Consider the following 27,711-nt stretch of genomic DNA (forward strand, 5'->3'; position numbering starts at 1 on the left):
AAGATATTCCCTTTTACACCACAGGCTTCAAATCGCTCCAAATATCCACTTGCAGATTCTACAAAAAGGGTGTTTCAAAACTGCACTATCAAAAGGAACGTCCTGCTCTGTTAGATGAATGCACGCATCACAAAGAAGTTTCAGAGAATGCTTCTGTCTACTTTTTATCTGAAGATATTTCCTTTTCCAAATTAGGCCTCAAAGCACACAAAATATCCACTTGCGGATCTACAAAAAGTGTGTTTCAAAACTTCTCTGTCAAAAGGAAGGTCCAAGTCTGTGAGTACAATGCACTCATCATAGAGATGTTTCTGAGAATGCTTCTGTATGGTTTTTAGGTGAAAATATCACCTTTTCCAGTGTAGGCCTCATAGCGCTCCAAATATCCACTTGCAGATTCTACAAAAAGAGTGTGTCAAAACTGCTCTATCAAAAGGAAGGTTTAAGTTTGTGAGTTGAATTCACTCATCAATAAGAACTTTGTGAGAATGCTTCTGCTTAGTTTTTATGAGAACATATTTCCATTTCCAGCATAGGCTTCAAAGCGCACCAATTACCCACTTTCAGATTCTATAAAGAGAGTGTTTCAAAACCGTTCTATCAAAAGGAAGGTTCACCTCTGTGAATTGAATGCACTCATCATAGAGAAGTTTCTGAGAATGCTTCTGTCTAGTTTTTATGTGAAGATATTTCCTTTTCCAGCATTGGCGTCAAAACACTCCAAATATCCACTTGCAGATTCTACAAAAAGAGTGTTACAAAACTGTTCTATCAAAAGGAAGTTTCAACTCTGTGAGTTCAATGCACTCATCACAAAGAAGTTTCTGAGAATGCTTCTGTCTAGCTTTTAGGTGAAGATATTTCCTTTTCCAGCATAGACCTCAAAATGCTCCAAATATCCACTTGCAGATTCTACAAAAAGACTGCTTCAAAACTGTTCTATCAAAAGGAAAGTTCAACTCGGTGAGTTAAGTGCACTCATCACAAAGAAATTTCTGAGAATGCTTTTGTCTAATTTTTCTGTGAGGATATTACCTTTTCCATCATAGGCCTCAAAGCGCTCCAAATATGCACTTGCAGTTTCTACTAAAAGAGTGTTTCAAAACTGTTCTTTCAAAAAGAAGGTTCAAGAGTGTGAGTTGAATGCACAAAGCGCAGGGAAGTTTCTCAGAATGCTTCTGTCTAGTTTTTATATGAAGATATTCCTTTTCCCAGCATAGGCCACAAATCTCTCAAAATGTCCACATGCAGATTCTCTAAAAAGTGTGTTTCAAAACTGCTCTATCAAAAAGAAGGTTCTACTCTTTGAGTTGAAATCATAAAACCAGAGAAGTTTCTGAGAATTCTTCTCTCTAGTTTTTATGTGTAGATATTCCCTTTTCCAGCACTGGCCTCAAAGATTCAAAAATATCCACGTGCAGATTCTAAAAAATGCGTGTTTCATAACTGCTCTTTCAACAGGAAGGTTGAACTCTGTGAGTTGAATACACACATCACAAAGAAGTTTCTGAGAATGCTTCTGTCTTGTTTTTATATGAAGGTATTTCCTTTTCCAGCATAGGCCTCAAAGCGCTCCAAATATCCACTTGCAGGTACTACGAAAACAGTGTTTCAAAAGTGCTCAATCAAAAGGAAGGTTCAAGTCTGTGTATTGAATTCCTAAAGCACACGGAAGTTTCTGAGTATGCTTCTGTCCAGTTTTTATGTGAAGATATTCCCTTTTCCAGCCTAGGCCTCAAAGTGCTAAAATTATCCACCTGCAGATTCTACAAAATGGTGTTTCAAAACTGCTTTATCAAAAGGAAGTTTCAAGTCTGTGAGTTGAAGACACACATCACAAAGATGTTTTTCAGAATGCTTCAATATAGTTTTTATGTGAAGTTATTTCTTACTGCAGCATAGGCCTCAAGTGCTCCAAATATCCACTTGCAGATTCCACAAAAAGATTGTTTCCAAACTGTTCTATCAAAAGGAAGTTTCAACCCTCTGAGTTGGATGCACTCATCACAAAGTAGTTTCTCAGAAGGCTTCTGTCTAGTTTTCAGGTGAAGATATTTCCTTTTCCAGCATAGGCCTCAAAGCCCTCAAAACATCCACTTGCAGATTCTACAAAAAGTGTGTTTCAAAACTAGTCTATCAAAAGGAAGGTTCAACTCTGTTGGTTGAATGCACTGATCCCACAGAAGTTTCTGAAAATGTTTCTGTCTAGTTTTTAGTTGAAGATATTTCCTTTTTCATCATAGGCCTCAAATCGCTCAAAATATCCAATTGCAGATTCTACAAAAAGAGTGTTTCAAAACTGCTCTATCTAAAGGAAGGTTCAAGACTGTGAGTTGAATGCATAAAGCACAGGGAAGTCTCTGAGAATGCTTCTGTCTAGTTCTTATGTTCAGATATTCCCTTTTTGCAGCATAGGCCTCAAATCGCTCCAAATATACACTTGCAAATTCTACAAACAGAGTGTTTGAAAACTGTTCTATCAAAAGGAAAGTTCAACCCTGTGAGTTGAATGCACTCATCACAAAGAAATTTCTGAGAATGCTTCTGTCTAATTTTTATGTGAAGATATTCCCTTTTCCAGAATAGACCTCAAATTGCTCCAAATACCCACTTGTAGATTCTATAAAAAGAGTGTTTCAAAACTGCTCTTTCAAAGGGAATGTTCAAGTCTCAGAGTTCAATGCACTCATCACAAAAATGTTTCTGAGAATGATTCTGCTTAGTTTTTATGGGAAGATATTCCCTTTTCCATCGTAGGCCTCAATGCGCTCCAAATAATCTATAGTAGATTCTACAAAGAGAGTGATTCAAAACTGTTCTACCAAAAGGAAGGTTGAACTCAGTGAGCTGAATGCACTCATCACAGAGAAGTGTCTGACAATGCTTCTGTCTAATTTTTATGTGAAGATATTTCCTTTTCTAGCATAGGTCTCAAAGCACTCCAAATATCCAATTGCAGATTCTACAAAAAGAGTGTTTCAAAACTGCTCTATCAAAAGGAATGTTCAAGTCTCTGAGTTGAATGCACTCATCACAAAAATGTTTCTGAGAATGATTCTGCTTAGTTTTTATGGGAAGATATTCCCTTTTTCATCATAGGCCTAAATGAGCTCCAAATAATCTATTGTAGATTCTAGAAAGAGAGTGATTCAAAACTGTTCTACCAATAGGAAGGTTGAACTCTCTGAGTTGAATGCACTCATCACAGAGAAGTGTCTGAGAATGCTTCTGTCTAATTTTTATGTGAAGATATTTCCTTTTCCAGTGTTGGCCCCCTAACACTCCATATATCCACTTGCACATTCTAGAAAAAGAGTGTTTCAAAACTGCTCTACCAAAAGGAAGGATCAACTCGGTGAGTTGAATGCACACATCAGAAAAAGTTTCTGAGAATGCTTCTGTCTAGTTTTTATGTGAAGATAATTCCTTTTCCAGCATAGGCCTCAAAGCACTACAAATAAACACTTGCAGAATCTCCAAAAAGAGTGTTTCAAAACTGTTCTATCAAAAGGAAGGTTCAACTCTGTGAGTAGAATGCACTCATCACAAAGAAGTTTCTGAGAATGCTTCAGTCTACTTTTTATGGGAAGAAACTTCCTTCTCCAACATAGGCCTCAAAGCGCTCAAATACCCACTTGCAGATTCTACAAAAAGAGTGTTTCAAAACTGTTCTTTCAAAGGATGGTTCAACTCTGTGAGTAGAATGCACTCATCACAAAGAAGTTTCTGAGAATGCTTCGGTCTAGTTTTTATGGGATGATATTTCCTTTTCCAATGTAGGCCTCAAAGCGCTTCAAATAAATACTTGTAGATTCTTCAAAAAGAGTGTTTCCAAACTGTTCTATCAAAAGAAAGGTTCAACTCTGTGAGTAGAATGCAACAGAATGGAATGGATTGGAATCTCCAATAAACTCTACACTATTTTTGTAGAATCTGCAAGTGTTTATTTAGAGCTCTTTGAGGCCTATGTTGGTAAAGGAGTGTTTCAAAACTGCGCTTTCAAAAGGAAGGTTCCTCTCTGTGACTTGAATGCATAAAGCACAGGGAAGTTTCTGAGAATGCCTCCGTCTAGTTTTTATGTGAAGTTATTTCCTTTTCCAGTGTTGGCCTCCTAACACTCCATATATCAACTTGCAGATCCTACAGAAAGAGTGTTTCAAAGCAGCTATATCAAAAGGAAGCTTCAACTCTGTCAGTTGAATGCGCACATCACAAAGAAGTTTATGAGAATGCTTCTGTCTAGTTTTCAGGTGAAGATATTTCATTTTCCAGCAAAGGCATCAAAATGCTCAAAATATCCACTTGCAGATTCTACAAAAGGACTGTTTTCAAAACTGCTATTTCAAAAGGAAAGTTAAAGTCTGTGAGTTGAATGCACTCATCACAAAGAAGTTTCTGAGAATGCTTCTGTCTAGTTTTTATGGGAAGATATTTCGTTTTCCAGCATAGGCCTCAAATCCCTCAAAACATCCACTAGCAAATACTACAAAAAGAGTGTTTCAAAACTGCGCTTTCAAAAGGAAGGTTCCTCTCTGTGACTTGAATGCATAAAGCACAGGGAAGTTTCTGAGAATGCTTCTATCAATTTTTTATGTGAAGATATTTCCTTTTCCAGCAGAGGCCTCAAAGCGCTCCATATATCCACCTGCAGATTTTACAAAAAGGCTGTTTCCAAACTGCTCTACCAAAAGGCAGCTTCAACTCTGTGAGTTGAATGCACACATCACAAAGAAGTTTCTGAGAATGCTTCTGGGTAGTTTTCAGGTAAAGATATTTCATTTCCCAACAAAGGTCTCAAAACGCTCATAATATCCACTTGCAGATACTACAAAAAGTGTGTTTCAAAACTCCTCTTTTAAAATGAAGGTTCAAGTCTGTGAGTTGAATGCACTCATCACAAAGAAGTTTCTGAGAATGTTTCTGTCTAGTTTTTAGGGGAAGATATTTCGTTTTCCAGCATACGCCTCAAATCGCTGCAAACATCCACTAGCAAATTCTACAAAAAGAGTGTTTCAAAACTGCGCTTTCAAAAGGAAGGTTCCACTCTGTGTCTTGAATGCATAAACCACAGGGAAGTTTCTGAGAATGCTTCCGTCTAGTTTTTATGTGAAGATATTTCCTTTTCCAGTGTTGGCCTCTTAGCACTCCAAATATCCACTTGCAGATTCTACTGAAAGAGTGTTTCAAAACAGCTATATCAAAAGGAAGCTTCAACTCTGTGAGTTGAATGCGCACATCACAAAAAAGTTTCTGAGAATGCTTCTATCTAGTTTTTAGGTGAAGATGTTTCCTTTTCCAGCATAGGCTTCAAAGCGCTCCAAATATCCAATTGCAGCCTCCAGAAAAAGAGTGTTTGAAAACTTTTTTATCAAAAGGAAGGTTCAACTCTGTGAGTGGAATGCACACATCACAAAGAAGTTTCTGAGAATGGTTCTATCTAGTTTTCATCTGAATGTGTTTCCATTTCCACTAGATGCCACAATCGCACTAAATATACACTTGCAGTTTCCACAAGAAGAGTATTGCAAAGCTGCTCTACGAAAAGGAAGGTTCAACTCCGTGAGTTCAATCCAAAAATGACAAAGAAGTTTCTGAGAATCCTTCTGTCTAAGGTTTATGTGGAGATATTTCTTTTTGCAGCATAGTTCTCAAATCGCTCCAAATATCCACTTGCAGATTTTACAAAAAGGCTGTTTCAAAACTAATCTATCAAAAGGCAGCTTCAACCCCGTGAGTTGAATGCACACAGCACAAAGAAGTTTCTCAGAATACTTCTGTCTAGTTTTTATGGGAGGATATTTCATTTTCCAGCATAGGCCTCAAATCGCTCCAAACATCCCCTAGCAAATTCTACAAAAAGACTGTTTCAAAACTGCGCTTTCAAAAGGAAGGTTCCTCTCTGTGACTTGAATGCATAAAGCACACGGAAGTTTCTGAGAATGCTTCCGTCTAGTTTTTATGTGAAGATGCCTCCTTTTCCAGTGTTGGCTTCTAAACACTCCAATTATGCACTTGAAGATTTTACTAAAAGAGTGTTTCAAAACAGCTATATCAAAAGGAAGCTTCAACTCTGTGAGTTGAATGTGCACATCACAGGCATGTTTCTGAGAATGCTTCTATCTGGTTTTTATGTGAATATATTTCCTTTTCCAGCATAGGCCTCAAAGTGTTCCAAATGTTGACTTGCAGAGTCTACGAAAAGTGATTTTCAAAACTTTTCTATCAAAAGGAAGGTTCAGCTATGCGGGTTGAATGCAGGAAGCACAGGGAAGTTTCTGAGAATGCTTCTGTCTAGTTTTTATGTGAAGATATTTCCTTTTCCAGTGTTCGCCTCTTAGCACTCCAAATATCCACTTGCAGATGCTACTAAAACAGTGTTTCAAAACTGTTCTATCAAAAGGAACGTTCAACTCTGTGAGTTGAATGCACTCATCATGAAGAAGTTTCTGAGAATGCTTCTGCCTAGTTTTTATGTGATGATATTTCCTTTTCCAGCATTGCCATAAAAACCCTTCAAATATCCACTTACAGATGTTACTAAAAGAGTGTGTCAAAACTGCTCTATCAAAAGGAAATTTCAAGTGTGTGAGTTGAGTGCACTCATCACACAGAAGTTTCTGAGAATGCTTCTGTCTCGTTTTTATGTGAAGATATTTCATTTTCCATCATAGGCCTCAAAGCGCTCCAAATAAACACTTGCAGATTCTACAAAAGGAGTGTTTCAAAACTGTTCTATCAAAAGTAAGGTTCAAGTCTGTGAGTTGAATGCACTCATCCACAGAAGTTCCTGAGAATGCTTCTGTCTAGGAATCCTGTGAAGATATTTCCTTTTGCAGCGTAGGCCCCAAATAGCTCCAAATATCCACTTGCAGATTTTACAAAAAGGCTGTTTCCGAACTGCTCTATCAAAAGTCAGGTTCAACTCTGTGAGTTGAATGCATACATCACAAAGTAGTTTCTGAGAATGCTTCTGTGTAGTTTTCAGGTGAAGATATTTCATTTCCCAGCAAAGGCCTCAAAACACTCCAAGTATCCACTTGCAGATTCTACAAAAAGAGTGTTTCAAAACTGCTCTTTCAAAATGAAGGTTCAAGTCTGTGAGTTGAATACACACAGTGCAAAGAAGTTTCTGAGAATGCTTCTGTCTAGTTTTTATGGGAAGATATTTCGTTTTCCAGCATAGGCCTCGAAACGCTCCAAATATCCACTTGCAGATTCTACAAAAAGAGTGTTTCAAAACTGCTCTATCAAAAGGAAATTACAAGTGCGTGAGTTGAATGCACTCATCACACAGAAGTTTCTGAGAATGCTTCTCTCTCGTTTCTATGTGAAGATATTTCCTTTTCCAGCATAGTCCTCAAAGCGCTCCAAATATCCCCTTGCAGATTCTACGAAAAGAGTTTTTCAAAACTGTTCTATCCATAGGAAGTTTCAACTATGTGAGTTGAATGCAGAAAGCACAGGGAAGTCTCTGAGAATGCTTCTGTCTAGTTTTTATGTGAAGATATTTCCTTTTCCAACATACGCCTCAAAGCCCTCCAAATAAACAGTTGCAGATCCTACAAAAGGAGTGTTTCAAAACTGTTCTATCATAAGTAACGTTCAACTCTGTGAGTTGAATGCACTCTTCACGAAGAAGTTTCTAAGAATGCTTCTGTCTAGTTTTTATGTGTTGATATTTCGTTTTCCAGCATTGGCATAAATACCCTCAAAATATCAACATTCAGATGCTACTAAAAGAGTGCTTCAAAACTGCTCTATCAAAAGGAAGGTTCAACTCTGTGAGTTGAATGCACGCATCACACAGAAGTTTCTGAGAATGCTTCTGTCTCGTTTTTATGTGAAGACATGTCCTTTTCCATCATAGGCCTCAAAGCGCTCAAAATAAACACTTGCAGATTCTTCAAAAAGAGTGTTTCAAAACTGGTGTATCAAAACTAACCTTCAAGTCCGTGAGTTGAATGCAGTCATCACAAAGAAGTTTCTGAGAATGCTTCTGTCTAGGGTTTATGTGGAGATATTTCTTTTTGCAGCATAGGTCTCAAATCGCTCCAAATATCCACTTGCAGATTTTTCAAAAAGTCTGTTTCGAAACTACTCTATCAAAAGTAAGGTTCAACTCTGTGAGTTGAATTTACACAGCACAAAGAAGTTTCTGAGAATGCTTCTGTCTAGTTTTTATGGGAAGATAATTGGTTTTCCAGCATTGGCCTCAAATCGCTCCAAACATCCACTAGCACATTCTACAAAAAGAGTGTTTCAAAACTGCGCTTTCAAAAGGAAGGTTCCTCTCTGGGACTTGAATGCATACAGCACAGGGAAGTTTCTGAGAATGCTTCCGTCTAGTTTTTATGTCAAGATATTTCCCTTTCCAACATAGGCTTCAAAGCCCTCCAAATGTCCACTTGCAGAATCCACGAAAAGAGTGTTTCAAAACTGATCTATCAAAAGGAAGGTTCAACTCTGTGAGTAGAATGCACACATCACAAAGAAGTTTCTGAGAATGCTTCTATCTAGTTTTTATGTGAAGATATTTCCTTTTCCAGCATAGGCCTCAAAGCATTCCAAATGTCGACTTGCAGATTCTACGAAAAGAGCTTTTCAAAACTGTTCTATCAAAAGGAAGGTTCAACTCTATGAGTTGAATGCAGAAACCACAGGGAAGTCTCTGAGAATGCTTCTGTCTAATTTTATGTGAAGATATTTCCTTTTCCAACATAGGCCTCAAAGTGCTCCAAATAAACAGTTGCAGATCCTACAAAAGGAGTGTTTCAAACTGTTCTATCGAAAGGAACGTTCAACTCTGTGAGTTGAATGCACTCATCACGAAGAAGTTTCTGAGAATGCTTCTGCCTAGTTTTTATGTGATGATATTTTGTTTTCCAGCCTTGGCATAAAAGCCCTCCAAATATCGACTTACAGATGCTACTAAAAGAGTGTTTCAAAACTGCTCTATCAAAAGGAAAGTTCAAGAGTGTGAGGTGAATGCACTCATCACAGAGAAGGTTCTGAGAATGCTTCTATCTCATTTTTATGGGAAGATATTTCTTTTCCATCATAGGACTCAAAGCGCTCCAAATAAACACTTGCAAATCCTACAAAAGGAGTGTTTCAAAACTGTTCTATCAAAAGGAAGGTTCAAGTCCGTAAGTTGAATGCACTCATCACACAGTAGTTCCTGAGAATGCTTCTATCTAGGGTTTCTGTGAAGATATTTCGTTTTGCAGCATAGGCCTCAAGTCGCTCCAAATATCCACTTGCAGATTTTACAAAACGCTGTTTCCAAACTGCTCTATCAAAAGGCAGGTTCAACTCTGTGAGTTGAATGCACACATCACAAAGAAGTTTCTGAGAATGCTTCTGTGCAGTTTTCAGGTGAAGATATTTCATTTCCCAGCAAAGACCTCAAAACGCTCAAAATATCCACTTGCAGATTCTACAAAAAGAGTGTTTCAGAACTGCTCTTTCAAAATGAAGGTTCATGTGTGTGAGTTGAATGCGCTCATCCAAGGAAGTTTCTGAGAATGCTTCTCTCTAGTTTTTATGGGAAGATATTTCGTTTTCCAGCATAGGCCTCGAATCGCTCCAAACACACACTAGCAAATTCTACAAAAAGAGTGTTTCAAAACTGCGCTTTCATAAGGAAGGTTCCTCTCTGTGACTTGAATGCAAAAAGCACAGGGAAGTTTCTGAGAATTCTTCCTTCTAGTTTTTATGTGAAGATATTTCCTTTTCCAGCGTTGGCCTCATATCATTCCAAATATCCACTTGAAGATCCTACTAAAAGAGTGTTTCAAAACAGTTATATCAAAAGGAAGCTTCAACTCTGTGAGTTGAATGTGCACGTCACAAAGAAGTTTCTGAGAATGCTTCTATCCATCTTTTATGTGAAGATATTTCCTTTTCCAGCTTAGGACTCAAAGCGTTCCAAATGTCAACTTGCAGATTCTAAGAAAAGAGTTTTTCAAAACTGTTCTATCAAAAGGAAGGTTCAGCTATGCGAGCTGAATGCAGAAAGCACCGGGAAGTTTCTGAGAATGCTTCTCTAGTTTTTATGCGAAGATATTTCCTTTTCCAACATAGGCCTCAAAGCGCTCCAAATAAACAGTTGCAGATCCTACAAAAGGAGTGTTTCAAAACTCTTCTATCAAAAGGAAGGTTCAACTCTGTGAGTTGAATGCACTCATCATGAAGAAGTTTCTGAGAATGCTTCTGCCTAGTTATTCTGTGATGATATTTCATTTTCCAGCATTGGCATAAATGCCCTCCAAATATCCACTTACAGGTGTTACTAAAAGAGTCTTTCAAAACTGCTCTATCAAAAGGAAAGTTCAAGTGTGTGAGTTGAATGCACTCATCACACAGAAGTTTCTGAGAATGCTTCTGTCCAGTTTTTATTGTGAAGAAATTTGCTTTTCCATCCTATGCCTCAAAGCGCTCCAAATAAACACTTGCAGATTCTACAAAAGGAGTGTTTCAAAGCTATTCTATCAAAAGGAAGGTTCAAGTCCATGAGTTGAAAGCACTCATCAAGCAGAAGTTCTTGAGAATGCTTCTGTCTAGAGTTTCTGTGAAGATATTTCCTTTTGCAGAATAGGCCTCAAATCGCTCCAATATCCACTTGCAGATTTTACAAAAAGGCTGTTTCCAAACTGCTCTACCAAAAGGCAGGTTCAACTCTGTGAGTTGAATGCACACATCACAAAGAAATTTCTGAGAATGCTTCTGTGTAATTTTCACGTGAAGATATTTCATTTCCCAGCAAAGTTCTCAAAACACTCCAAATATCCACTTGCAGATTCTACAAAAAGAGTGTATCAAAACTGCTTTTTCAAAATGAAGGTTCAAGTCTGTGAGTTGAATGCACACAGCACAAAGAAGTTTCTGAGAATGCTTCTGTCTAGTTTTTATGGGAAGATATTTCGTTTTCCAGCATAGGCCTCAAATCGCTCCAAACATCCTCTAGCAAATTCTACAAAAAGAGCGTTTGAAAACTGCGCTTTCAAAGGGAAGGATCCGCTCTGTGACTTGAATGCATAAAGCACAGGGAAGTTTCTGAGAATGCTTCCTTCTAGTTTTTATGTGAAGATATTTCCTTTTCCAGTGTTGGCCTCTTAGCACTCCAAATATCCACTTGAAGATTCTACTAAAAGAGTGTTTCAAAACAGCTATATCAAAAGGAAGCTTCAACTCTGTGAGTTCAATCGGTACATCACAGAGAAGTTTCTGAGAATGCTTCTATCCAGTTTTTATGTGAAGATATTTCCCTTTCCAGCATAGGCTTCAAAGCCCTCCAAATGTCCACTTGCAGAATCCAGGAAAAGAGTGTTTCAAAACTGATCTATCAAAAGGAAGGTTCAACTCTGTGAGTAGAATGCACACATCACAAAGAAGTTTCTGAGAATGTTTCTATCTAGTTTTTATCTGAATGTGTTTCCTTTTCCACTAGAAGCCGCAATCGCACCAAATATCCACTTGCAGTTTCCACAACAAGAGTATTGCAGTCTATGAAAAGAAAGGGTCAACTCTGTGAGTTCAATCCCCAAATGACAAAGAAGTTTCTGAGAATGCTTCTGTCTAGGTTTTATTTGGAGACATTTCTTTTTGCAGCATAGTTCTCAAATCGCTCCAAATATCCACTTGCAGATTTTACAAAAAGGCTGTTTCCAAACTGCTCTATCAAAAGGCAGGTTCAACTCTGTGCATTGAATGCACACATCACAAAGAACTTTCTGAGAATGTTTCTGTGTAGTTTTCAGGTGAAGATATTTCATTTCCCAGCAAAGGCCTCAAAACGCTCAAAATATCCACTTGCAGATTCTACAAAAAGAGTGTTTCAAAACTGCTCTTTCAAAATGAAGGTTCAAGTCTGTGAGTTGAATGCACTCATCACTAAGAAGGTTCTGAGAATGCTTCTCTCTAGTTTTTATGGGAAGATATTTCGTTTTCCAGCATAGGCCTCAAATCGCTCCAAACATCCACTAACAAATTCTACAAAAAGAGTGTTTCAAAACTGCGCTTTCAAAAGGAAGGTTCCTGTCTGTGACTTGAATGCATAAAGCACAGGGAAGTTTCTGAGAATGCTTCCGTCTACTTTTTATGTGAAGATATTTCCTTTTCCAGTGTTGGCCTCTTAGCACTCCAAATATCCACTTGCAGATTCTACTGAAAGAGTGTTTCAAAACAGCTATATCAAAAGGAAGCTTCAACTCTCTGAGTAGAATGCACACATCACAAAGAAGTTTCTGAGAACGGTTCTATCTAGTTTTCATCTGAATGTATTTGCTTTTCCACTAGATGCAGCAATCGCACCAAATATCCACTTGCAGTTTCCACAACAAGAGTGTTGCAGAACTGCTCTATGAAAAGGAAGGTTCAACTCTGTGAGTTCGATCCCCAAATGACAAATGAGTTTCTGATAATGCTTCTGTCTAGGGTTTATGTGGAGATATTTCTTTGTGCAGCATAGGTCTCAAATCGCTCCAAATATACGCTTGCAGATTTTACAAAAAGGCTGTCTCCAAACTATACTATCAAAAGGCAGGTTCAACTCTGTGAGTTGAATGCACACAGCACAGAGAAGTTTCTGAGAATGTTTCTGTCTAGTTTTTATGGGAAGATATTTCGTTTTCCAGCATAGGCCTCAAATCGCTCCAAACATCCACTAGCAAATTCTACAAAAAGAGTGTTTCACAACTGCGCTTTCATAAGGAAGGTTCCTCTCTGTGTCTTGAATACATAAAGCACAGGGAAGTTTCTCAGAATGCTTCCATCTAGTTTTTATGTGACGATATTTCCTTTTCCAGTGTTGGCCTCTTAACACTCCAAATATCCACTTGAAGATTCTACTAAAAGAGTGTTTCAAAACAGCTATATCAAAAAGAATCTTCAACTCTGTGAGTTGAATGTGTACATCACAAAGAAGTTTCTGGGAATGCTTCTATCTAGTTTTTATGTGAATATATTTCCTTTTCCAGCATAGGCCTCGAAGCATTCCAAATGTCGACTTGCAGATTCTACGAAAAGAGATTTTCAAAACTGTTCTATCAAAAGGAAGGTTCAACTATGTTCATTGAATGTAGAAAGCACAGGGAAGTTTCTGAGAATGCTTCTGTCTAGTTTTTATGTGAAAATATTTCCTTTTCCAACATAGGCATCAAAGCGCTCCAAATGAACAGTTGCAGATCCTACAAAAGGAGTGCTTCAAAACTGTTCTATCAAAAGGAACGTTCAACTCTGTGAGTTGAATGCACTCATTACGAAGAAGTTTCTGAGAATGCTTCTGCCTAGTTTTTATGTGATGATATTTCGTTTTCCATCATTGGCATAAAAACCCTCCAAACATCCACTTACAGATGCTACTAAAAGAGTGTTTCAAAACTGCTCTATCAAAAGGAAAGTTCAAGTGTGTGAGTTGAATGCACTCATCACAAAGAAGTTTCTGAGAATGCTTCCATCTAGTTTTTATGTGAAGATGTTTCTTTTTTCAGCATAGGCTTCAAAGCGCTCCAAATATCCACTAGCAAACTCCGCAAAAAGAGTGTTTCAAAACTGTTCTATCAAAAGGAAAGTTCAACTCTGTGAGTAGAATGCACACATCACAAAGAAGTTTCTCAGAACGCTTCTATCTACATTTATCTGAATGTATTTACTTCTCCACTAGAAGACGCAATTGCACCAAATATCCACTTGCAGTTTCTATAACAAGAGTGTTGCAGAACTGCTCCATGAAAACAAAGGTTCAACTCTGGGAGTTCAATCTCCAAATGACACAGAAGTTTCTGAGAACGCTTCTGTCTAGAAAATATCTTCATAAAAATAATTCTTTGGGATGAGAGTATTCCACATTCCATTCCATTCCATTCCATTCCATTCTATTCCATTCCATTCCACATTCCATTCCAATCCATTCCAGTCCACATTCCATTCCATTCAAAATACCATTCCACATTCCATTCCACATCACATTCCACGTCCCATTCCATGTTCCATTCCACATTCCTTTCCACGTTCCATTCCACGTTCCATTCCATTCCACGTTCCATACCACGTTCCATTCCACACTTCCTTCCACGTTCCATTCCACGTTCCATTCCATTCCATTCCACATTCCATTCCATTCCATTCCACATTCCATTACACATTTCATTCCATTCCATTCCTCATTCCATTCCACATTCAATTCAATTCTTTCCACATTCCATTCCACATTCCATTCCATTCCATTCCACATTGCATTCCATTCCATTCCATTGCACATTCCATTCCACATTCCCTTCCATTCCATTTCACATTCAATTCCATTTCACATTCCATTCCATTCCACATTAAATTACACAATCCATTTCCTTCAATTTGACATTCTTTTCCATTTCATTCCACATTCCATTCCGCATTCCATTCCATTCCATTCCACATTCCATTCCACATTCCATTCCATTCCACATTCCATTCCATTGCATTCCACGATCGATTCTAATCCATTCCACTTTCCATTCCACGTTCCATTCCAAGTTCCATTCCACGTTCTATTCCACATTCCATTCCATTCCATTCCACGTTCCATTCCACATTCCATTCCATTCCATTCCACATTTAATTCCATTCCATTCCATTCCACTCCATTCCATTCCACATTCCATTCCACATTTCTTCCATTCCATTCCATTGCACATTCCATTCCATTCCATTCCACATTCCATTCCATTCCATTTCACATACCATAACATTTCATTCCGTTCCACATTCTATTCCATTCCACATTCCTTTCCATTCCACATTCCATTCCATTCCATTCCACATTCCATTCCACGTTCCATGCCATTTCATTCCACTTTCAATTCCACCTTCCATTCCACTTTCCATTCCACGTTTCATTCCATTTTCCAATCCATTCCTTTCCACATTCCATTCCACTCCATTCCATGTTGCATTCCACGTTCAATTCCATGATCCATTCCATTCCATTCCATGTTCCATTCCATTCCATTCCACGTTCCATTCCACATTCCATTGCATTCCATTAGAAGTTCCATTCCACACTCCATTCCACATTCCATTCCACATTCCATTCCGTTCCATTCCACATTCCATTCCACAATCCATTCCACATTCCATTCCACTTTCCATTCCCCATTCCATTAATGTCCATTCCACATTCCATTCCACATTCCTCTCCATTCCATTCCACAAGCCATTCCATTCCATTCCATTCCATTCCACGTTCCCTTACACATACCATTCCATTCTATTTGACGTTCCATTCCACCTTCCATTTCACATTCAATTCCATTCCATTCCACGTTCCATTCCACACTCAATTCCACATTCCATTCCACATTCCATTCCGTTTCATTCCACATTCCATTCCACATTCAATTCAATTCCATTCCACTTTCTATTCCACATTGAATTCCACATTCCTTTCCACATTACACTCCATTCCATTCCACATTCCATTCCACATTCCATTCCAATCTGTTCCACATTCCTCTGCATTCCGCTCCACATTCCATTCAACATACCCTTCCATTCATATCCACATTCTATTCCAAGTTCTATTCCATTCAATTCCACGATCCATTCCACCTTTCATTCCACATTCCATTCCACATTCCACTCCACATTCCATTGCGTTCCATTCCACAATCCATTCCACAATCCATTCCACATTCCAATCCATTACATTTCACATTCCTTTCTTCATTCCATTCCATTCCATCTCAAATTGGATTCCATTTTATTCCACATTTCATTCCACTTTCCATTCCATTCCATTCCACATTCCATTCCGCATTCCATAACATTCCATTACATTTTATTGCATTCCGCATTCCATTCCACACTGCATTCCACATTCCATTCCATTCCATACCACATTGCATTCCACATTCCATTCCATTCCATTCCACATTTCATTCCACATTCCAATCCGCATTCCATGCCACATTCCATTCCATTACATTCCATTCCACATTCCATTCCATTCCATTCCATTCCACATTCCATTCTGCATTCCATTCCATTCCATTCCATTCCTGTCCATTCCGCACACCATTGCACATTCCATTCCTTTCCATTCCACATTCCATTCCACGTACCATTCCACGTTCCATTCCATACCATTAAACATTGCATTCCATTTCCTTCCACATTCCATACCATTCCATTCCATTCCATTCCGTATTCCATTCCATTCCACTCCACATTGCATTCTATTCCCTTCCACATTCCATACCATTCCATTCCATACCATATTCTATTCCAGATTCCATTCCATTCCATTCCACATTCAATTCCACATTACATTCCATTCTATTCCACATTCCAGTCCATTCCATTACATTCCGCATTCGATTCCATTGCATTCCACATTCTATTCCTCATTCCTTTCCAATGCATTCCACATTCAATTCCACATTCCATTCCATTCCATTCCACATTCCATTCCATTCCATTGCACATTCCATTCATTTCCATTCCATATTCCATTCTATTCCATTCCACTTTACATTCCACATTCCATTCCACATTCCCTTCCACATTCCATTAAATTCCATTCCACATTCCATTCCACATTCCATTCCATTCCATTCGGCATTCCATTCCACATTCCATTCCACATTGCCTTCCACATTCCGTTTCATTCCATTCCACATTCCATTCCATTCCATTCCACATTCCATTCCATTCCATTCCACATTCCATTCCACATTCCTTTCCATTTCATTCCACACTCCATTCCACATTCCATTCCTCATTCCCTTCCACATTCCGTTCCATTCCATCCAACATTCCATTCCACATTCCAATCCATACCATGCCACATTCCATTCCACATTTGATTACATTCCTTTGCACATTCCATTCCATTCCATGCCACATTCCATGCCACATTTGATTACATTCCTTTGCACATTCCATTACATTCCATTCCGCTTTACATTCCATTCCATTCCGTTCCTGTCCATTTCACATTCCATTCCATATTCCATTCCTTTCCATTTCACATTCCATTCCACGTTCCATTCCACTTTCCATTCCATTCCATTCCACATTGCATTCCATTCAATTCCACATTCCATACCATTCCATTCCACATTCCATTCCCTTCCATTCCATATTCTATTCCAGATTACATTCCCTACCATTCCACATTCAATTCCACATTCCATTCCATTCCATTCCATATTCCATTCCATTCCATTGCACATTCCATTCATTTCCATTCCACCTTCCATTCGAACTTCCATTCCACATTCCATTCCACATTTCATTCCACGTTCCATTCCATTCCATTCCATATACCTTACCACTGCATTCCATTTCATTCCCCTTTCCATTCCATTATATTCCACATTCTACTCCACGTTCCATTCCACTCCATTCCACGTTCCATGTCACATTCCATTCCATTCCATTCCACATTCCATTTCATTCCATTCCACTTTACATTCCAATCCCCTTTATATTCCTTTCCCTTCCACATTCCATTCCATTCCTTTCCATTACACATTCCATTCCACATTAAATTCCACTTTCTATTCCACATTCTGTTCCACATTCCAACCCACGTTCCATTACATTCAATTCCACGATGCGTTCCACTTTACATTCCACGTTCCATTCCTTTCCATTTCATGGTCCATTCCACGTTCCATTCCATTGCATTCCACATTCCATTACACATTCCATTCCTCATTCCATTCCACTTTCCATTCCACGTTCCATTCCAAGTTCCATTCCATGTTTCCTTCCAAGTTCCATTCCATGTTCCATTCCATTCCATTCCACATTCCATTCCACATTCCATTCCATTCCATTAACACTTTCCATTCCACATTACAATCCATATTCCATTCCTCATTCCATTACATATTCCATATCACTTTCCATTCCACATTCCATTACATTCCATTCCACATTCCATTTCACATTCCATTCCACATTCCATTACGTTCTGTTCCACATTCCATTCAACATTCCTTTCCACATTCCATTCCACATTCCGATCCATTCCATTCCATTCCACATTCCATTCCAAATTCCATACCACATTACAGTCCACATTCCATTCCATTCCATTCCACATTCCATTCCACATTCCTTTCCACATTCCATTCCACGTTCCTTTCCATTCCATTCCACGTTCCATTCTACATTCCATTCCACATTCCATTCCACGTACCTTTACTTTCAATTCCACTTTTCATTCCACTTTCCATTCCATGCCATCCAACGTTCAATTCCACATTCCATTGCACATTCCATTCCACGTTCCATTCCACATTTCATTCCACGTTCCATTCCACGTTCCAGTCCACTTTCCATTCCTTTCCATTCCACATTCCTTTCCACATTCCATTCCATTCCATTCCATTCCACGATCCATTCCACATTCCGTTCCACATTCCATTCCACATTCCATTCCGTTCCATAACAAGTTCCATTCCACGTTCCATTACACATTCCATTCCATTCTATTCCACAGGCGACTCCACATTCTATTCCAAATTCCGTTCCACATTCTTTTCCACATTCCAGTCCACATTCCCTTCCATTCCATTCCACGTTCCATTCCACTTTCCATTCCGTTCCATTCCACATTGAATTCCACATTGAATTCCACATTCCATTCCACATTCCCTTCCACTTTCCACTTCATTCCATTCCACATTCCATTCAAAATTCCATTCCATTCAATTCCACATTCTATTCCACACTGCATTCCAAAATCCATTCCATTCCATTCCACATTCCATTAGACATTCTATTCCATTCCCTTCCACATTCCATTCCACATTCCATTCTAATCCATTCCACAAAGCATTCCACATTCCATTCCACATTCCATTCCACATTCCATTTCACATTCCATTCCACCTTCCGTTACTTTACATTCTATTTTCCATTCCACATTCCATTCCACATTCCACTCCGTTGTATTCCACATTCCATTCCACATTCCTTTCCACATTCCATTCCACATTCCATTCCATTCATTTCCATTCCACATTCTATTAAACATTCCATTCCACATACCATTCCATTCAATTCCACGTTCCATTCCACATTCCATTCCATGTACCATTCCACGTTCCTTTCCATTCCATTCCACGTTCCGTTCCACATTCCATTCCACATTCCATTCCACGTTCCTTTCCTTTCCATTCCACGTTCCACCGCTCTTTCCATTCCATTCAATTCCACGTTCCATTCTACATTCCATTGCACATTCCATTCCACTATCTATTCCACATTCCATTGCACATTCCATTCCACTCTCTATTCCACATTCCATACCACGTTCCATTCCACGTTCCGTTCCTTTCCATTCCACGTTCCATTATACATTCCATTCTTTTCCGTTCCACTATCCATTCCACATTCCATCCCACGTTCCATTCCACATTCCATTCCATTCAATTCTACGTTCCATTCCACATTCCATTCCATTCCATTCCACGTTCCATTCCACATTCCTTTCCACTGCATTCCACGAATCATTCCACATTCCATTCCTTTCCATACCACTTACCGTTCCACATACCATTCCACTTTCTATTCCACGTTCCATTCCACTCAATTCCACATGCTACTCCATATTACATTCCACATCCCATTCCACATTCCAGTCCACATTCCATTCCATTCCATTCCACATTTCAATCCACATTCCATCCCATTCCATTCCACATTCCATTCCATTCCATTCCACATTCCATTCCACATTCCATCCCATTCCATTCCACATTCTATTGCACATTCCTTTCCACATTCCATTCCATTCCATTCCAGATTCCTTTCCACATTCCATTCCATTCCATTCAACATTGCATGCCACATTCCAAACCATTCCATTTCACATTCCATTCCACATCTCTATCCATTCCATCCCACATTCCACTCCACATTCGATTACATTCCTTTCCGCATTCCATTCCATTGCATTCCACGTTCCGTTACACCTTCCATTCCACGTTCCATTCCACGATCCATTCCATGCTCCATTCCATTACATTTCATATTCCTTTCCACACTCCATTCAATTCCATTCAATATTACATGACACATTCCATTCCATTCCACCTTCCATTCCACATTCCATTTCCTTCCAGTCCACATTCCATTCCATGCCATTCCACATTTCATTCTATTCCATTCCATGTTAAATTCCATGTACCATTCCACATTCCATTACATTCCTATCCACGTTCCATTCTATTCCGTTCCACGTTCCATTTCATTCCATTCCACCTTCCATTTCATTCCTTTTAAAATTTCTTTCCGCATTCCATTTCACATTCCACTCCTTTCCATTCCATTGCGTTCCACATTCCATTCCATTCCAATCCACATTCCATTCCTTTCCATTCCACTTTCCATTCCATTCCACATTCCATTCCATTCCATTCCACATTCCATTCCATTGCATTCCACATTTCATTCCACCTTCCATTCCATTAAATTCTATTCCACATTCCATTCCACTTCATTCCACATTCCATTCCACATTCCATTCCATTTCATTCCACATTCCATTCCACATTCCTTTCCATTCCATTCCTCATTCAATTCCATTCCATTCTAATTTCCATTCCATTCAAGTTTCAATTTCATTCAATTCCACATTCCATTCCACCTTCCATTCAACGTTCCACTGGATGATCCAATGCATTCCATTCCACATTCCATTCCATTCCATTCAACATTCCATTCCATATTCCATTCCATTCCATTCGACTTTATTTTCCATTCCATTCCACATTCCATTCCACATTCCATTCCATTACATTCCACGGTCCATTCCATTTTGCATTCCACAATCCATTCCACATGCCACTCCACGTTCCATTGCATTCCATTCCACGTTACATTCCACGATCCATTCCATTCCTTTCCACATTCCATTCCACATTCCATTGCAAATTCCATTCCATTCCATTCCACATTCCCTTCCACATTCCCTTCCACATTCCATTCCATTCCATTCCAAATTCCAATTGATTCCATTCCACATTGCCTTCCACATTCCATTACATTCCATTCCACATTCCATTTCACATTCCATTACATTGCATTACACATTCCATTTCATTCCATTCCACATTGCATTCCACGTTCCATTCCACGTTCATTTCCATTCCAATCCACGTTCCATTCCATTCCATTCCACTTTCCATTTCATTCCATTCCACGTTCCATTTTGTTCCATTTCACATTCAATTCTACATTCCATTTTGCATTCCATTCCATTCCTTTCCATTGCATTCCACGTGCCATTCCATTCCATTGCACCATCCATTCCATTCCAAATTCCTTTCCATTCCATTTCACATTCCATTCCATTCCATTCCACATTCCATTTCATTGCATTACGCATTCCATTCCACATTCCATTCCACCTTATATTCCATTCCAAACTATTCCACGTCACATTCCATTCCATTACACATTGCATTCCATTACATTCCACATTCAATTCCACATGCCATCCCACGTTCCATTCTATTCCATTCCGAGTTCCATTCGACGTTCCATTAGGCATTCCATTCCACGTTCCATTCAACGTTCCTTTCCATTCCATTCCACGTTCCATGCCGCTCCATTGCACGATCCATTTCATTCCGTTCCATGTTCCATTCCGCATTCTGTTTCACATTCCATTGCACCTTCCATTCCATTCCATTCTATTCCATTCCTCATTCAATTCCATTCCATTCCACTTTCCATTCCATTCAATTCCACATTCCACTCCATTTCATTACATTCCATTCCACATTCCATTCTATTCCATTACCTTCCATTCCACATTCCATTCCATTCCATTATATTCCATTCCACTTTCCGTTCCATACCATTGTGCATTACATTGCATTCCATTCCATTCCATATTCCACTCCATTCCAATCAACCTTCCATTCCATTCCATTCCATTCCATTCCACATTCCATAAAATTCAATTCCATTCTGCATTCCATTCCATATTCAATACCTTTCCATTCCATTCCCCATTCCTTGCATTTCCATACCACATTCCATTCCATTCTATTCCACCTTCCATTCCATTACATTCTATTCCACATTCCATTCCCCTCCATTCCACATTCCATTCCATTCCATTCCAAATTCCATTCAAAGTTCCATTTCAAGTTCCATTCCACGTTCCATTCCATTCCATTCCACATTCCTTACCATTCCATTCCTTTCCATTCCGGATTCCGATCCGTTCAACTCCACATTCCATTGCACATTACATTACATTCCATTCAACATTCCATTACATTCCACTACACATTGCATTCCTTTCCACTCCACAGTAGATTCCTGACCTTTCGACATTACATTCCACATTCAATTCCACGTTCCATTGCACATTCCATTCCACGATCCATTCCATATTCCTTTCCATTCCATTCCACATTCCATTCCACGTTTCTTTACACATTCCACTCCACATTACATTCCAAGTTCCATCCCATTCCATTCCACGTTCAATTCTACTTTCCATTTGATCCTACTCCACTTTCCATTCCCCATTCCATTCCACGCTCCATTACACATTCAATCCCATGTTCCATTCCACGTTCCATTCAAAGTTCCATTCCATGTTCCATTCCACGTTCCATTCCATTCCATTCCACGTTGCATTCCACATTCCATTCCATTCTATTCCACTTTCCATTCCACATTCCATTCCACAATCCATTCCACAATCCAGTCCTTTCCGTTACACTTTCCATTCCACTTTCCATTCCACATTCCATTCCATATTCCATTCCATTCCATTCCATATTCCATTACACATTCCGTTCCACATTCCTTTCCATTCCATTCCATATTCCATTCGACATTCCATTCCATTCCATTCCAAATTTCATACCACATCCCATTCCTTTCTATTCTACATTCCATTCTACATTCCTTTCCACTTTTCATTCCATGTTACATTCCACGTTCCATTCCACATTCCATTCCATTCCATTAAACGTTCCATTCCATTCCATTCCACGTTCCATTTCATTCCTTTCCACATTCCATTCCACATTCCATTTCACATTCCATTCCACGTTCTATTTCACTTTCCATTAAATTACAATCCATTCCATTACACATTCCGTTCCATTCCATTCCACATTCCATTCCATTCCTTTCCACATTCCATTCCACATTCCATTCCATTCCATTCTATTAGACATTCCATTCCATTCCATTACACAATGCATTCCACATTCCTTTCCACGTTCCATTCCATTCCATTCCACATTCCAATCCATTTCATTCCACATTCCATCCCATTCAATTCCACGTTCCATTCAATTACATTCCATTCCATTCCACATTCCATTCCATTCCATTCCATTTCATTCCACATTCTATTCCATTGCAATTCACATTCAATTCCATTCCATTCCACATTCCAATCCATTCAACTCCATTCCACATTCCATTCCATTCCACTTCACATTCCACTCCATTCCATTCCACATTCCATTCCACGTTCCATTCCACGTCGCATTCCATGTTCCATTCTAGGTCCCATTCCACGTTCCATTCCTTTCCATTCCACATTCACTTCCACGTTCCATTCCATTCCATTCCATGTTCCATTCCACGTTCCATTCCACCTTCCATTCCTTTCCATTCCATATTCCATTCTATTCCATTCCACATTCCCTTCCGTTCCATTCCACTTTCCATTCCACGTTCCACTCCACGTTGCATTCCATGTTCCATTCCACTTCACATTCCACATTCCATTCCTTTTCATTGCACATTCCATTCCATTCCATTCCACATTTCATTACTTTCTGTTGAACATTCCATTCCATGTTCCATTCCATTCCATTCTACGGTCCATTCCACGTTTCATTTCACATTCCATTGCACATTACATTCCAAGTTCCATTCCATTCCATTCCACATTCCACTCCATTGAATTCCACGTCCCATTCCACGTTCCATTCCACATTTCATTCCACGTTCCAATCCACGTTTCATTCCATTCTTTCCATATTCCATTCCACTTTCCATTCTATTCCATTCCCCGTTCCATTCCACATTACATTGCCCATTCCATTCCACATTCCATTCCTCGTTCCAATCCATTTTCGATTCGATGTTCCATTCTAAATTCCTTTCCATTCCATTCCATGTTCCATTCCGCATTCCCTTCCATTCCATTCCGGTTTCCTTTCCAGATTCCCTTCCATGTTCCATTACATTACATTCCACTTTCCAATCCACATTCCATTCCACATTCCATTCCACTTTCCTTTCCACATTCCATTCCACATTCCATTCCAAATTACTTTCGTTCCATTCCAGATTCCATTCTGCTTTCCATTCCACGTTCCATTCGACATGCCTTTTATTTCCATCCACGTTCCATTCAATATTCCATTCCATTCAATTCCACTTTCCTTTCCAAATTCCATTCCCCCTTCCATTCCACATTAGTTCGGTTCCATTCCACTTTCCATGCCACATTCCATTCCACCTTCCATTCCATTCCATTCCACATTACTTTCCAAATTCCATTCAACATTCCATTCCACATTCCATTCCATTCCATTCCACATTCCATTCCACAATCCATTCCATTACATTAAACATTCCATTACACATTCCATTCCATTCCATTCCACAATCCATTCCATTCCATTCCACATAAAATTCCATGTTCCATTCCATTCCATTTCACGATACATTCCACGTTCCATTCCACATAGCATTCCATGATCCATTCCACATTCCATTCCTTTCCATTCGACATTCCATACCATTCCATTCCATACCGTTCCACAGTCCATTCCATTCCATTCCATGCTCCATTCCACATTCCATTCCACATTCCTTTCCGTTCCATTCCACATTCCATTGCGTTTCATTCTACATTCCTTTCTACATTCCAATCCATTCCATTCCACATTCCATTCCATTCCATTCCACATTCCATTCCATTGCATTCCATTCCATTCTATATTCCATTCCACATTCCATTCCATTGCATTCCATTCCATTCTATATTCCATTCCACATTCCATTCCATTCCATATTCGATTCCACATTCCGTTTCACATTCCATTCCACATTCCATTTAACATTCCATTCCATTTAATTTGACATTTAATTCCACTCCATTCCACCTTCTATTCCACGTTCCATTCCACGTTCCAGTCCGCGTTGCATTCCACATTCCGTTCCCTTCCATTGCACTTTCAATTTCACACTCCATTCCATATTCCATTCCACATTACATTGCTTTCCTTTCCACATTCCATTCCACATTTCATTCCACATTCCATTCCATTCCGTTCAACATTCCATTCAACATTCCTTTCCACATTCCATTCCATTTCACATTCTATACCATTCCATTAACATTGCATTCCAAATTCCATTCCATTCCATTCCAATTTCCATTCCACTTTCCATTCCACATTCTATTCCAGGTAGCATACTGTTCCATTCCACATTCCATTCAACATTCCATTCTATTCTATTCCACTTTCAATTACACATTCCATTCCACATTCCATTCCATTCCCCATTCCATTGCATTCCAGTCCACATTCCATTCCACAATCCATTGCATTCCATTCCACATTCCAATCCATTCCAATCCACATTCCATTCCGTATTCCAGTCGATTCCATTACATATTCCATTCCGCATTCCATTCCATTCCATTCCATATTCAATTCCACATTCCATTCCATTCCATTCCACGTTCCTTTCAACGTTTCCTTCCACATTCCATTCTACAATCCTTTACCCGTCCCATTCCATTTCATTGCACGATCCATTCCACGTTCCATTCCATTCCATTCCACGTTCCATTCCATTCCATTCCACGTTCCATTCCGCATTCCATTGAACATTCCAGTCTACGTTGCATTACACCTTCCATTCCATGTCCCATTCCATTCCATTCCACGTTCCATTCCATTCCATTCCATGTTCCATTTCATTCCTTTCCACATTCCATTCTGCATTCCGTTTTACCTTCCATTCCACATTTCATTCCACATTCCATTCCATTCCATTCTATTCCACATTCCAATCCATTAAATTCCACATTCCATTCCACATTCCATTCCATATTCCATTCCGTGTTCCAATCCATTCCATTCCACATACAATTCTATTTCGTCCCATTCCACATGGCATTCCATTCCATTCCACATTCCATTCCGTTCCGTCCCTTTCCATTCCACATTCCACTTCATTAAATGCCATTCAAAATTCCATTCCATTCCCCACCGCATTCCATTCCTTTCCATTCCACATTCCACTCCATTCCATTCAACATTCCTTTAAATTCCATTCCATTCCACATTTCATACCATTCCATTCCACGTTCCATTCCTTTGCATTCCACATTCCATCACATTCCAGTCCACATTCCATTCCATTCCATTCCATTCCATATTCCATTCCTCGCTCCATTCCCTTCCAATCCACATTCCATTCGATTCCACGTTCCATTCCGCATTCCTTTTCACGTTCCATTCCACATTTTATTTCACGTTCCATTCCATTCCATTCCACATTACATTCCACATTCAATTCCTTTCCATTCCACATTCCATAGAATTCAATTCCATTCCGTTCCACATTCCATTACATTCCATTCCACAATCTATTCCAACTTCCAATCCATTCCATTCCACATTGCATTGCACATTCCATTCCACATTCCATTGCATCCCACTTTCCATTCCACATTCCATTCCATTCCATCCCCCATTGCCTTCCACACTCCATTCCATTCCTTTCCACATTCCGTTCCATTCCATTACTCTTTGCATTCCACATTCCAATTCATTCCGTTCCACTTTCCTTTCAACATTCCATTCCATTCCATTCCACATTCCATTACGTTCTTTCCCACTTTCCATTCTACATTCCATTCCACTTTCCATTCCACTTTCCATTACACACTCCATTCCAAATTCCATTCCATTCCATTCCACATTCCATACCATTCCATTCCATTCCACTATCCATTCCATTCCATTCCATGTTCCGTTGCACATTCCATTCCACATTCCTTTGCACATTCCATTCCCTTCCATTCCACATTCCATTCCACTTTCTATTACACAATGCACTCTATTCCATTCCACATTCCATTCCATTCTATTCCACTTTCTATTCCATATTCCATTCAACAATTCTTTCCCTTCCTTTCCACATTCCATTCGACATTGCATTCCATTCCATTCCACATTCCATTGCATTACATTCCACATTACTTTCCACTTTCCTTTCACTTCCATTCCATATTCCATTCCGTTCCATTCCATGTTTCCTTCCACATTCCATTCCACATTCCATTCCACATTCCATTCCTTTGCATTTCACATTCCATTCCAAATTCCATTCCACATTCCATTCCACATTCCATTCCACATTCCATTCCATTCCATTCCACATTCCATTCCATATTGCCTTGCATTCCATTCCATATTCCATTTCTTTCCACTCCGCATTGCATTCCCCATTCCATTCCATTCCATAAAATGTTCCATTGCACATTCCATTCCACATTCCATTCCATTCAATTCCACATTAATTTCCACGTTCAATTCCACGTTCCATTCCACATTCCATTCCAAATTCCATTCCACATTCCATTCCATTCCACATTAAATTCCACTTCCATTCCACGTTTCTTTCCATGTTCCATTCCACATTCCATTCTTT

This window comes from Pongo abelii, chromosome 12 (assembly GCF_028885655.2).
Source record: "Pongo abelii isolate AG06213 chromosome 12, NHGRI_mPonAbe1-v2.0_pri, whole genome shotgun sequence".
Classification (NCBI taxonomy): domain Eukaryota; kingdom Metazoa; phylum Chordata; class Mammalia; order Primates; family Hominidae; genus Pongo; species Pongo abelii.